A 12,755-nucleotide genomic window follows, 5' to 3' on the forward strand; every position below is an offset into this window, starting at 1 on the left:
GTGAGGAGTGATCCCAGGGTGCTTTATGATCCCAGGGTGCTTTGTGAGTGATCCCAGGGTGCATTGAGGGCATAGTGAGGAGTGATCCCAGGGTGCTTTATGAGTAGTGAGGAGTGATCCCATGGTGCTTTATGAGTAGTGAGGAGTGATCCCAGGGTGCTTTGTGAGGAGTGATCCCAGGGTGCTTTGTGAGGAGTGATCCCAGGGTGCTTTGTGAGGAGTGATCCCAGGGTGCTTTGTGAGGAGTGATCCCAGGGTGCTTTGTGAGGAGTGATCCCAGGGTGCTTTGTGAGGAGTGATCCCAGGGTGCTTTGTGAGCAGTGATCCCAGGGTGCTTTATGAGCAGTGATCCCAGGGTGCTTTGTGAGGAGTGATCCCAGGGTGCTTTGTGAGGAGTGATCCCAGGGTGCTTTGTGAGGAGTGATCCCAGGGTGCTTTGTGAGGAGTGATCCCAGGGTGCTTTATGAGGAGTGATCCCAGGGTGCTTTATGAGGAGTGATCCCAGGGTGCTTTATGAGGAGTGATCCCAGGGTGCTTTATGAGTAGTGAGGAGTGATCCCAGGGTGCTTTATGAGTAGTGAGGAGTGATCCCAGGGTGCTTTATGAGTAGTGAGGAGTGATCCCAGGGTGCATTATGAGTAGGGAGGAGTGATCCCAGGGTGCTTTATGAGTAGTGAGGAGTGATCCCAGGGTGCTTTATGAGGAGATATCCCAGGGTGCTTTATGAGGAGTGATCCCAGGGTGCTTTATGAGTAGTGATCCCAGGGTGCTTTATGAGTAGTGATCCCAGGGTGCTTTATGAGTAGTGATCCCAGGGTGCTTTATGAGTGATCCCAGGGTGCTTTGAGTGATCCCAGGGTGCTTTATGAGTAGTGATGAGTGATCCCAGGGTGCTTTATGAGTGATCCCAGGGTGCTTTATGAGGAGTGATCCCAGGGTGCTTTATGAGGAGTGATCCCAGGGTGCTTTATGAGGAGTGATCCCAGGGTGCTTTATGAGGAGTGATCCCAGGGTGCTTTATGAGGAGTGATCCCAGGGTGCTTTATGAGGAGTGATCCCAGGGTGCTTTATGAGGAGTGATCCCAGGGTGCTTTATGAGGAGTGATCCCAGGGTGCTTTATGAGGAGTGATCCCAGGGTGCTTTGTGAGGAGTGATCCCAGGGTGCTTTGTGAGGAGTGATCCCAGGGTGCTTTGTGAGGAGTGATCCCAGGGTGCTTTGTGAGGAGTGATCCCAGGGTGCTTTGTGAGGAGTGATCCCAGGGTGCTTTGTGAGGAGTGATCCCAGGGTGCTTTGTGAGGAGTGATCCCAGGGTGCTTTGTGAGGAGTGATCCCAGGGTGCTTTGTGAGGAGTGATCCCAGGGTGCTTTGTGAGGAGTGATCCCAGGGTGCTTTGTGAGGAGTGATCCCAGGGTGCTTTGTGAGGAGTGATCCCAGGGTGCTTTGTGAGGAGTGATCCCAGGGTGCTTTGTGAGGAGTGATCCCAGGGTGCTTTGTGAGTAGTGATCCCAGGGTGCTTTATGAGTAGTGATCCCAGGGTGCTTTATGAGTAGTGATCCCAGGGTGCTTTATGAGTAGTGAGGAGTGATCCCAGGGTGCTTTATGAGTAGTGAGGAGTGATCCCAGGGTGCTTTATGAGTAGTGAGGAGTGATCCCAGGGTGCATTATGATTAGGGAGGAGTTATCCCAGGGTGCTTTATGAGTAGGGAGGAGTGATCCCAGGGTGCTTTATGAGTAGTGAGGAGTGATCCCAGGGTGCTTTATGAGTAGTGATCCCAGGGTGCTTTATGAGTAGTGATCCCAGGGTGCTTTATGAGTAGTGATCCCAGGGTGCTTTATGAGTAGTGATCCCAGGGTGCTTTATGAGTGATCCCAGGGTGCTTTGAGTGATCCCAGGGTGCTTTATGAGTAGTGATGAGTGATCCCAGGGTGCTTTATGAGTGATCCCAGGGTGCTTTATGAGGAGTGATCCCAGGGTGCTTTATGAGGAGTGATCCCAGGGTGCTTTATGAGTAGTGATCCCAGGGTGCTTTATGAGGAGTGATCCCAGGGTGCTTTATGAGGAGTGATCCCAGGGTGCTTTATGAGGAGTGATCCCAGGGTGCTTTATGAGGAGTGATCCCAGGGTGCTTTATGAGGAGTGATCCCAGGGTGCTTTATGAGGAGTGATCCCAGGGTGCTTTATGAGGAGTGATCCCAGGGTGCTTTATGAGTAGTGATCCCAGGGTGCTTTATGAGTAGTGATCCCAGGGTGCTTTATGAGTAGTGATCCCAGGGTGCTTTATGAGTAGTGAGGAGTGATCCCAGGGTGCTTTATGAGTAGTGATCCCAGGGTGCTTTATGAGTAGTGATCCCAGGGTGCTTTATGAGTAGTGATCCCAGGGTGCTTTATGAGTAGTGAGGAGTGGTCCCAGGGTGCTTTATGAGTAGTGAGGAGTGATCCCAGGGTGCTTTATGAGGAGTGATCCCAGGGTGCTTTATGAGGAGTGATCCCAGGGTGCTTTATGAGGAGTGATCCCAGGGTGCTTTATGAGGAGTGATCCCAGGGTGCTTTATGAGGAGTGATCCCAGGGTGCTTTATGAGGAGTGATCCCAGGGTGCTTTATGAGTAGTGAGGAGTGATCCCAGGGTGCTTTATGAGGAGTGATCCCAGGGTGCTTTATGAGGAGTGATCCCAGGGTGCTTTATGAGTAGTGAGTAGTGATCCCAGGGTGCTTTATGAGTAGTGAGGAGTGATCCCAGGGTGCTTTATGAGTAGTGATCCCAGGGTGCTTTATGAGTAGTGATCCCAGGGTGCTTTATGAGTAGTGATCCCAGGGTGCTTTATGAGGAGTGATCCCAGGGTGCTTTATGAGGAGTGATCCCAGGGTGCTTTATGAGGAGTGATCCCAGGGTGCTTTATGAGTAGTGAGTAGTGATCCCAGGGTGCTTTATGAGGAGTGATCACAGGGTGCTTTATGAGGAGTGATCCCAGGGTGCTTTATGAGGAGTGATCCCAGGGTGCTTTATGAGTGATCCCAGGGTGCTTTATGAGGAGTGATCCCAGGTTGCTTTATGAGGAGTGATCCCAGGGTGCTTTATGAGTGATCCCAGGGGTGCTTTATGAGTAGTGATCCCAGGGTGCTTTATGAGGAGTGATCCCAGGGTGCTTTATGAGTAGTGAGTAGTGATCCCAGGGTGCTTTATGAGTAGGGATTAGTGATCCCAGGGTGCTTTATGAGTAGGGATTAGTGATCCCAGGGTGCTTTATGAGTAGGGAGTAGTGATCCCAGGGTGCTTTATGAGTAGGGATTAGTGATCCCAGGGTGCTTTATGAGTAGGGATTAGTGATCCCAGGGTGCTTTATGAGTAGGGAGTAGTGATCCCAGGGTGCTTTATGAGGAGTGATCCCAGGGTGCTTTATGAGTAGGGAGTAGTGATCCCAGGGTGCTTTATGAGTAGGGATTAGTGATCCCAGGGTGCTTTATGAGTAGGGATTAGTGATCCCAGGGTGCTTTATGAGTAGGGAGTAGTGATCCCAGGGTGCTTTATGAGGAGTGATCCCAGGGTGCTTTATGAGTAGTGAGTAGTGATCCCAGGGTGCTTTATGAGTAGGGAGTAGTGATCCCAGGGTGCTTTATGAGTAGGGATTAGTGATCCCAGGGTGCTTTATGAGTAGGGAGTAGTGATCCCAGGGTGCTTTATGAGTAGTGATCCCAGGGGTGGAAACGCATACACTCTCATTGAAATCATTGAGTCTTTCTCCATTCTGTCTTGTTTTATACTGTTCAATTCAACCAAAACAAATCTCAGCACGTATAATTTCTGCACTTCCTGCACTCAATTGCAGCGGTGATAGAAGTCCTGAAGTGTCACACACAGTAGAATGATGACCGGTGAAATACGACTTGAGTTAAAGTCTAAAAGTATTTGGTTTTAAATATACTTAAGTATCAAAAGTATAAATCATTTCAAATTCCTTATGTTAAGCAAACCACATGACACCATTTTCTTGTTTAAAAAAAAAATATTTATGCATAGCCAGGGGCACACTCCAACACTCAGACATAATTTACAAACTAAGCATTTGTGTTTAGTGAGTCTGCCAGATCAGAGGCAGTATACAGTATATTCTTTAGGAATGTAGTGAAGTAAAAGTTGTCAAAAAAAAAAGTCGTAAAGTACAGATACCCCCCAAAAAACTACTTAAGTAGTACTTGGAAGTATTTTTACTTAAGTACTTTACACCACTGCTCAGTAGAGAGAATTTCCACACTGCCACGTAGGGCTGCACGATATGGGCAATTCATCTAGGACTTATTTTTAACCAAATGTTGCAATTGAGATTTGACTTGCGAATTAGAGCCTAACTGTTGGAATCATGGAAATAGAATGACTTCTAATTCTATAGTTGAAATATAATAGTGGGCACTTTGAATACAGTGTTTGAGATGACGACGAGTTGAAATGCCAGGGAGGACTTATTGTGACAGGGTAGGAACTAAAGTGTTTCCTAGGCGACCCAATAAGCTTTGGCTACATTGCGTGTTTTCTCTTAGCTACTTCATGTAGCTAACATATTCTTGCTTTGCATATCCCTCTGATTTAGAAGATACTGTTGCACAAACGACATGCTGATTTAGGTCTACACCATCACTGGTATTATCAGGCTGTATTAGCTTGCTACGTTTGCTCTTACACAGTACATTTATTAGTTAGCTAGCTATTAGCATTAGCGGCTAACAAGATTTAGGGCAACTTGCTAAGAAAAGACAAACTAGCTGTTTGTAAGAAACACAAACTAATAGTGTCATTATAGAACACTAGTGGATTTATATTAAGAAGCAAAGTGAAAACAACATTGTGGTATGTGCTGCATTGACCGTGTAGACTGAACGCAAGTGACTCGTGGTCGAGGAACATCAAAAGCGTTCCTTGAGTGACAGGGGGCGTGGCTAGCTCTGTGAGGGACAGGGGGCGTGGCTAGTTCTGTGAGGGACAGGGGGCGTGGCTAGGTCTGTGAGGGACAGGGGGCGTGGCTAGGTCTGTGAGGGACAGGGGGCGTGGCTAGGTCTGTGTGGAAAGAGCGGCGAGACTTTACTCAAGTAAGCGAAGTAAACTATAAACATTGACATTACACCTGGTGTATCACATTTAACAAACCAAACATTAAAATACGGTATAGAAGCTAAAGTAAAAACCCAAACTGTTCCCTGCATCAAACCCGGTACGTCATAAAATATGGTATTACCGCCCAGGCCTATTACGCGCCCTTTCCCATCAATGCAGAGTTTAATAAGTAATACATTTGCTATACAGAAATAAATAATAGGTAATAACGAGGCTATATACAAGGAGTACCGGTACAGATTCAATGTGCAGGGGTACCAGGTAATTGAGGTTGTATCTACATGTAGGTAGGGGTAAAAGCGACCTCTGAGTTTTATGATCAGATGTGGTGATATTTGATGAACCAAATGCTATGCTCTTTCCTTCTCTTTATTTGGAAATGTCTAACTCAATGGATATGCATCAACATCAAGCAAAATGTTGTCATTAGATTGTCCGAGATAACATTTGAAATGTTAACTAATGCCTAGCGTGCATTACACTGTTTTCTGATACCACTGGATCATCTTACAGGGTTCAGCTATTACGGCAGCCATTTTGGAGCCTGAGCTACTTTACAGTTGCTCTCTATAGGCCCTAATGCATTTACAGGGGCCTGATATTAACAATGGCCCGGGGCCTGTAAACATGTGTTGTGCCAGTGGATCTCGTCAGTCGCTGGCCCATACGGACCGGGAACGTCTCAGTGCGTTCTGTCATTCCAGTTCAACATTTACCTGTTCTGTCGTAGTCTACCGTGGGAAAACCATTGAAAGCCACACGTAAAAACTACATGATCCAGACCCTTAGGCCAAACTATTGGACAGCTGTTGTATCCCGGACCTAGTCTGGGTTAGTCCCAGACTCTTTATGCATTCCTCTAATAACTTGTCATGGAGAGAGTTGGTGGTGATTTTCATGGGGCTTTTCTATGGTAATGTTACTCACTGTCCTAACCCTGTCGACTCCAGGCAAGTTGGATCCAAACCAACAACCTTTCTAGTAATCTTTCATGGTGCCATTTACATCTGACATTTGGCTAGTACCTTTTTAGTTTCGTTATGATGCATAGGATTATAAATGAGTCAGTCAGGAACCTTTTGTGGGACCTACTGTTGCCTGGCCTGAAACAAGTTAAACTACTGCTAGTGCTGCTGCAGGTGATTGGCTGCTCTACTCTGGGCCTATCCCTAGTCATGTGAGATGGGCAGGTGGCCATTTTTGTAAATCTATGATCTGAACTGAAGGCTAAAACGCTGTGAGGGTTTACAGTGGAAGGAGAGGGTTTATTTTATGCACATTAAACTTTGAACAGGCAACGATCAATGGGCCTACTATATGTAGAGGGAAAAAACAAGTTTGATGCTCTAATAAAGTTATTTGTGATAGATTTCGGAGAGGGTTTGACAGGCCTGACGGAGAGGGTTTGACAGGCCTGGCGGAGAGGGTTTGACAGGCCTGGCGGAGAGGGTTTGACAGGCCTGGCGGAGAGGGTTTGACAGGCCTGGCGGAGAGGGTTTGACAGGCCTGGCGGAGAGGGTTTGACAGGCCTGGCGGAGAGGGTATGACAGGCCTGGCGGAGAGGGTTTGACAGGCCTGGCGGAGAGGGTTTGACAGGCCTGGCGGAGAGGGTTTGACAGGCCTGGCGGAGAGGGTTTGACAGGCCTGGCGGAGAGGGTTTGACAGGCCTGGCGGAGAGGGTTTGACAGGCCTGGCGGAGAGGGTTTGACAGGCCTGGCGGAGAGGGTATGACAGGCCTGGCGGGGAGGGTTTGACAGGCCTGGCGGGGAGGGTATGACAGGCCTGGCGGGGAGGGTATGACAGGCCTGGCGGGGAGGGTATGACAGGCCTGGCGGGGAGGGTATGACAGGCCTGGCGGGGAGGGTATGACAGGCCTGGCGGGGAGGGTATGACAGGCCTGGCGGGGAGGGTATGACAGGCCTGGCGGGGAGGGTATGACAGGCCTGGCGGAGAGGGTTTGACAGGCCTGGCGGGGAGGGTTTGACAGGCCTGGCGGAGAGGGTTTGACAGGCCTGGCGGGGAGGGTATGACAGGCCTGGCGGGGAGGGTATGACAGGCCTGGCGGAGAGGGTTTGACAGGCCTGGCGGAGAGGGTTTGACAGGCCTGGCGGGGAGGGTATGACAGGCCTGGCGGGGAGGGTATGACAGGCCTGGCGGCGAGGGTATGACAGGCCTGGCGGCGAGGGTATGACAGGCCTGGCGGGGAGGGTATGACAGGCCTGGCGGGGAGGGTATGACAGGCCTGGCGGGGAGGGTATGACAGGCCTGGCGGGGAGGGTATGACAGGCCTGGCGGGGAGGGTTTGACAGGCCTGGCGGGGAGGGTTTGACAGGCCTGACTTTGGTCGTGTCTACACTTGACACTTACAAGCGGCTTCTGCTATCAGAATACGAAGATGACATTTGAAAAGACTGGTCTAGACGCACAAAAGTCACTTCGTGGTCTGATTGTGTTCAGATCTGTCTGACCACCTCAGAAGGTAGTCGGGGATGCATTGTGTGCGGATTTCTCCTCAGTCTGCACGCAATCAGGCTACCGAAAGTGCATAGAGTGGGCGACATGAGCCACCCCCCACAAGTCTCAATGAAATGTATGTTTTGGGACCGAGAGGCCCTTTTATATTATAACGTTGGAGGAAATACTTTCCGAGCTTGTGAGGAATGTGTTTCCCTTAAATGCTAGCTAATATTTATAAAGATTTTTTTTTTTTTGACTAGTTATTTTAACCTGTTTGCAGTGCCTTTAGCGTTGCTTGCTAGCTTGTTGGCTAGCTAGCTTGTTGGCTAGCTGGCTAGTTCGCTACAGTAGTTAGCTACTGCCATCAGTTGTTTTATCATATTTTGCCTGTCCAGTTTTGTAGAATGCATACTGGCATTTCAGTATAGCGCTGGAAAAGAGAATCCAGACACACTGTGGACCCGGTAGACACATCTAAATGTAGATGCATAATGTGTTCGGAATTCCACGATCAGAACTCTATGATCGTGGAATTCTAAAGCTTAATGGAACTCAAGTCTAGACACGGCTTGAGGACTTTTTAACACGCCTGACTGGGAGGGGTTTAACACGCCTGACTGGGAGGGGTTTAACACGCCTGACTGGGAGGGGTTTAACACGCCTGACTGGGAGGGGTTTAACAGGCCTGACTGGGAGGGGTTTAACAGGCCTGACTGGGAGGGGTTTAACACGCCTGACTGGGAGGGGTTTAACACGCCTGACTGGGAGGGGTTTAACACGCCTGACTGGGAGGGGTTTAACACGCCTGACTGGGAGGGGTTTAACACGCCTGACTGGGAGGGGTTTAACACGCCTGACTGGGAGGGGTTTAACACGCCTGACTGGGAGGGGTTTAACACGCCTGACTGGGAGGGGTTTAACACGCCTGACTGGGAGGGGTTTAACACGCCTGACTGGGAGGGGTTTAACACGCCTGACTGGGAGGGGTTTAACACGCCTGACTGGGAGGGGTTTAACACGCCTGACTGGGAGGGGTTTAACACGCCTGACTGGGAGGGGTTTAACACGCCTGACTGGGAGGGGTTTAACACGCCTGACTGGGAGGGGTTTAACACGCCTGACTGGGAGGGGTTTAACACGCCTGACTGGGAGGGGTTTAACACGCCTGACTGGGAGGGGTTTAACACGCCTGACTGGGAGGGGTTTAACACGCCTGACTGGGAGGGGTTTAACACGCCTGACTGGGAGGGGTTTAACACGCCTGACTGGGAGGGGTTTAACACGCCTGACTGGGAGGGGTTTAACACGCCTGACTGGGAGGGGTTTAACACGCCTGACTGGGAGGGGTTTAACACGCCTGACTGGGAGGGGTTTAACACGCCTGACTGGGAGGGGTTTAACACGCCTGACTGGGAGGGGTTTAACACGCCTGACTGGGAGGGGTTTAACACGCCTGACTGGGAGGGGTTTAACACGCCTGACTGGGAGGGGTTTAACACGCCTGACTGGGAGGGGTTTAACACGCCTGACTGGGAGGGGTTTAACACGCCTGACCGGGAGGGGTTTAACACGCCTGACCGGGAGGGGTTTAACACGCCTGACCGGGAGGGGTTTAACACGCCTGACCGGGAGGGGTTTAACACCCCTGACCGGGAGGGGTTTAACACGCCTGACCGGGAGGGGTTTAACACGCCTGACCGGGAGGGGTTTAACACGCCTGACCGGGAGGGGTTTAACACGCCTGACCGGGAGGGGTTTAACACGCCTGACCGGGAGGGGTTTAACACGCCTGACTGGGAGGGGTTTAACACGCCTGACTGGGAGGGGTTTAACACGCCTGACTGGGAGGGGTTTAACACGCCTGACTGGGAGGGGTTTAACACGCCTGACTGGGAGGGGTTTAACACGCCTGACTTGGTCAGGTGTAAAGAGACATGAAATAACTGGGTGCGTCCCAAATGGAACCCTATTCCCTAGATAGTGCACTACTTTTGACCAGAGCCCTATTGTCCCTGGTCAAAAGTAGTGTACTACATAGGGAACAGTGTGCCATTTTGGGATTCAGACTGTTTAGGTAGATGATTCAACTGAGGCCCTGGCAGCAGTATGGAGTGGCTGAGAGAGGCTGGAGGGAGGAGTGTCATTGTGTTGTTGTAGGTCTCTCTAGGCCTACAGAGAGATGTGCAACAACACTATTTGTTTAGGTAGATGATCCCCACAGGCTGTCTGTTCTGTGTCTAGGCTACAGAGAGATGAAGACTTGTTTGCGTAGGCACTGGACTGCAAATCACAGGGATAATTAGTAGGTTTGTGTTCAGAACAACAGACTAATACACAGAGTATACGCCCCTGCCCTCAGAACAGCCTCGATTTTGTCAGGGCGTGGACTGTACAAGGTGTCGAACGCACTCTCTACATACACACATTACACACCTGTCAGAATAAAGGAAACACTTGAGATGATGAGGGATACAAAGTATACTAAACACTCGAATCACCTCCTAATATTGAGTCAGAACAGCTTCAATTCGTTGGGGCATGGACTCTAAGGTTGCCAACCGTTCCACAGGGATGCTGGCCCCATGTTGACTCCACTGCTTCCCACAGTTGTGTCAAGTTGGCTGGATGTCCTTTAGGTGGTGGACCATTCTTGATACACACAGGAAACTGTTGAGTGTGAAAAACCCAGCTGCGTTGGAGTTCTTGACACAGACCGGTACCCTGGCACCTAATACCATACCCCGTTCAAAGGCACATAAATATTTTGTCTTGCCCATTTCAGCCTCTTCTTAAAAAATGTTTTATTTAACCAGGTAGGCCAGTTGAGAACAAGTTCTCACTGCGACCTGGCCAAGATGAGGCAAAGTAGTGCGACACAAACAACACAGAGTTACACATGGAATAAACAACGTACAGTCAATAACACAATAGAAAATCTGTATACAGTGTGTCAATGAAGTAAGGAGGTACGGCAATAAATAAGCTTACACGAGTGATATATGTGCAAGTAGAAATACTGGTGTGCAAAAGAGCACAAAAACAAATATGAGGATGAGGTAGGTAGTTGGCTGGGCTATTTACAGATGCGCTGTGTACAGCTGCAGCGACCGGTAAGCTGCTCAGACAGCTGACGCTTAAAGTTAGTGAGGGAGATGTAAAGTTAGTGAGGGAGATGTAAAGTTAGTGAGGGAGATGTAAAGTTAGTGAGGGAGATGTAAAGTTAGTGAGGGAGATGTAAAGTTAGTGAGGGAGATGTAAAGTTAGTGAGGGAGATGTAAGTTTCAGTCATTGGCAGAGAACTGGAAGAAAAGGTGTCCGAATGAGGTGTTGGCTTTGGGGGTGACCAGTGAGATATACCTGCTGGAGCGTGTGCTATGGGTGGGTGCTGCCATGGTGACCAGTGAGCTGAGATAAGGCGGAGCTTTACCTAGCAAAGACTTATAGATGACCTGTAACCAGTGGGTTTGGCGACAAATATGTAGCGCGGACCAGCCAACGAGAGCATACAGGTCGCAGTGGTGGGTAGTATATGGGGTTTTGGGGACAAAACGGATGGCACTGTGATAGACTGCATCCAGTTTGCTGAGTAGAGTTTTGGGAGCATATTCGCCGAAGTCGAGGATCGGTAGGATGGTCAGTTCTACGAGGGTATGTTTGGTAGCATGAGTGAAGGATGCTTTGTTGTGAAATAGGAAGCCAATTCTAGATTTAAATTTGGATTGGAGATGCTTAATGTGAGTCTGGAAGGAAGAGTTTACAGTCCTAGCCAGACACCTAGGTATTTATAGTTGTCCACATATTCTAAGTCAGAACCGTCCAGAGTAGTGATGCGAGTGCAGGCAGCGATTGGTTGAAGAGCATGCATTTAATTTTTACTAGCATTTAAGAGCAGTTGGAGGCCACAGAAGGAGAGTTGTATGGCATTGAAGCTCGTTTGGAGGCATGTTAACAGTGTCCAAAGAAGGGCCAGATGTATACAGAATGGTGTCGTCTGCGTAGAGGTGGATCAAGTAATCACCAGCAGCAAGAGCAACATCGTTGATATATACAGAGAAAAGGTCGGCCCAAGAATTGAACCCTGTGGCACCCCCATAGAAGACTGCCAGAGGTCTTGACAACAGGCCCTCCGATTTGACATACTGAACTCTATCAGAGAAGTAGTTGGTGAACCAGGCAAGGCAGTCATTTGCGAAACCAAGGCTGTTGAGCCTGCTGATAAGAATGCGGTGATTGACAGAGTCGAAAGCCTTGGCCAGCTCGATGAATACGGCTGCACAGTACTGTCTCTTATCGATGGCGGTTATGATATCATTTAGTACCTTGAGCGTGGCTGAGGTGCACCCATGACCAGCTCGGAAACCAGATTGCATAGTGGAGAAGGTATGGTGCGATTCGAAATGGTCGGTTCAATCTGTTTGTTAACTTGGCTTTCGAAGACTTTAGAAAGGCAGGGCAGGATGGATATAGGTCTGTAACAGTTTGGGTCTAGAGTGTCTCCCCCTTTTGAAGAGTGGGATGACCGTGGCAGCTTTCCAATCTTTAGGAATCTGATCAATCATGGATTATGTATGGCACACATACACAATCCATGTCTCAAGGCTTAAAAATCCTTCTTTAACCAGTCTCCTCCCCTTCATCTACACTGATTTCAAAATGTGACATGAGTAAGGGTTCTTAGCTTTCACATGCTCAGTCTAGGTCATGGAAAGAGCAAGTGTTCCTGAGCTCAAACCACAGTCTCGCTGTAGCAGAGCTCAAAATGCTGGTAGGCCGTAACGATACGTAGCGACAAAATAGATTATTTAAGACTCATTTCACTGTATAAGAACGCACCGAAATCTGTAAATGAATCAATCCAAATGCCTAGTTAAATAAGAATAAATAAATACTATCCTTCAAGATAGTGGCAAATACAAAGCCTCTGGGTATTACTAAACATTCCTGACCCAGAACAGAACTCCTAATAGTTGGTGAGTTAGGCCTAGTTGTCAGGTGTAGGCAAATTAGGAACTGTAATACTAAAACACGATGTCATCAATTTACCCACCTCATCCTCTCACCTCATCTGAATAGGGTTAGTCTTTTCCCCCTCCCCTGGGCTTTATCTAGGTCACCACACCTACCACTCGCCCTGGTCTAAAGTGTTCTGCATGTTTACTCCACACAGTTGTAGCTGCACTGGGGTCAGTT

General features: G+C 49.0%; 1 protein-coding gene across 1 annotated transcript in view; it reads left to right on the forward strand.

Annotated features, from left to right (window-relative positions):
* LOC118374180 (protein max-like) overlaps positions 1–12,755 on the forward strand; it is a 28,837-nt gene that overhangs the window by 4,249 nt on the left and 11,833 nt on the right. The window lies entirely within an intron of this gene.

This window comes from Oncorhynchus keta, chromosome 19, assembly GCF_023373465.1.
Source record: "Oncorhynchus keta strain PuntledgeMale-10-30-2019 chromosome 19, Oket_V2, whole genome shotgun sequence".
Classification (NCBI taxonomy): domain Eukaryota; kingdom Metazoa; phylum Chordata; class Actinopteri; order Salmoniformes; family Salmonidae; genus Oncorhynchus; species Oncorhynchus keta.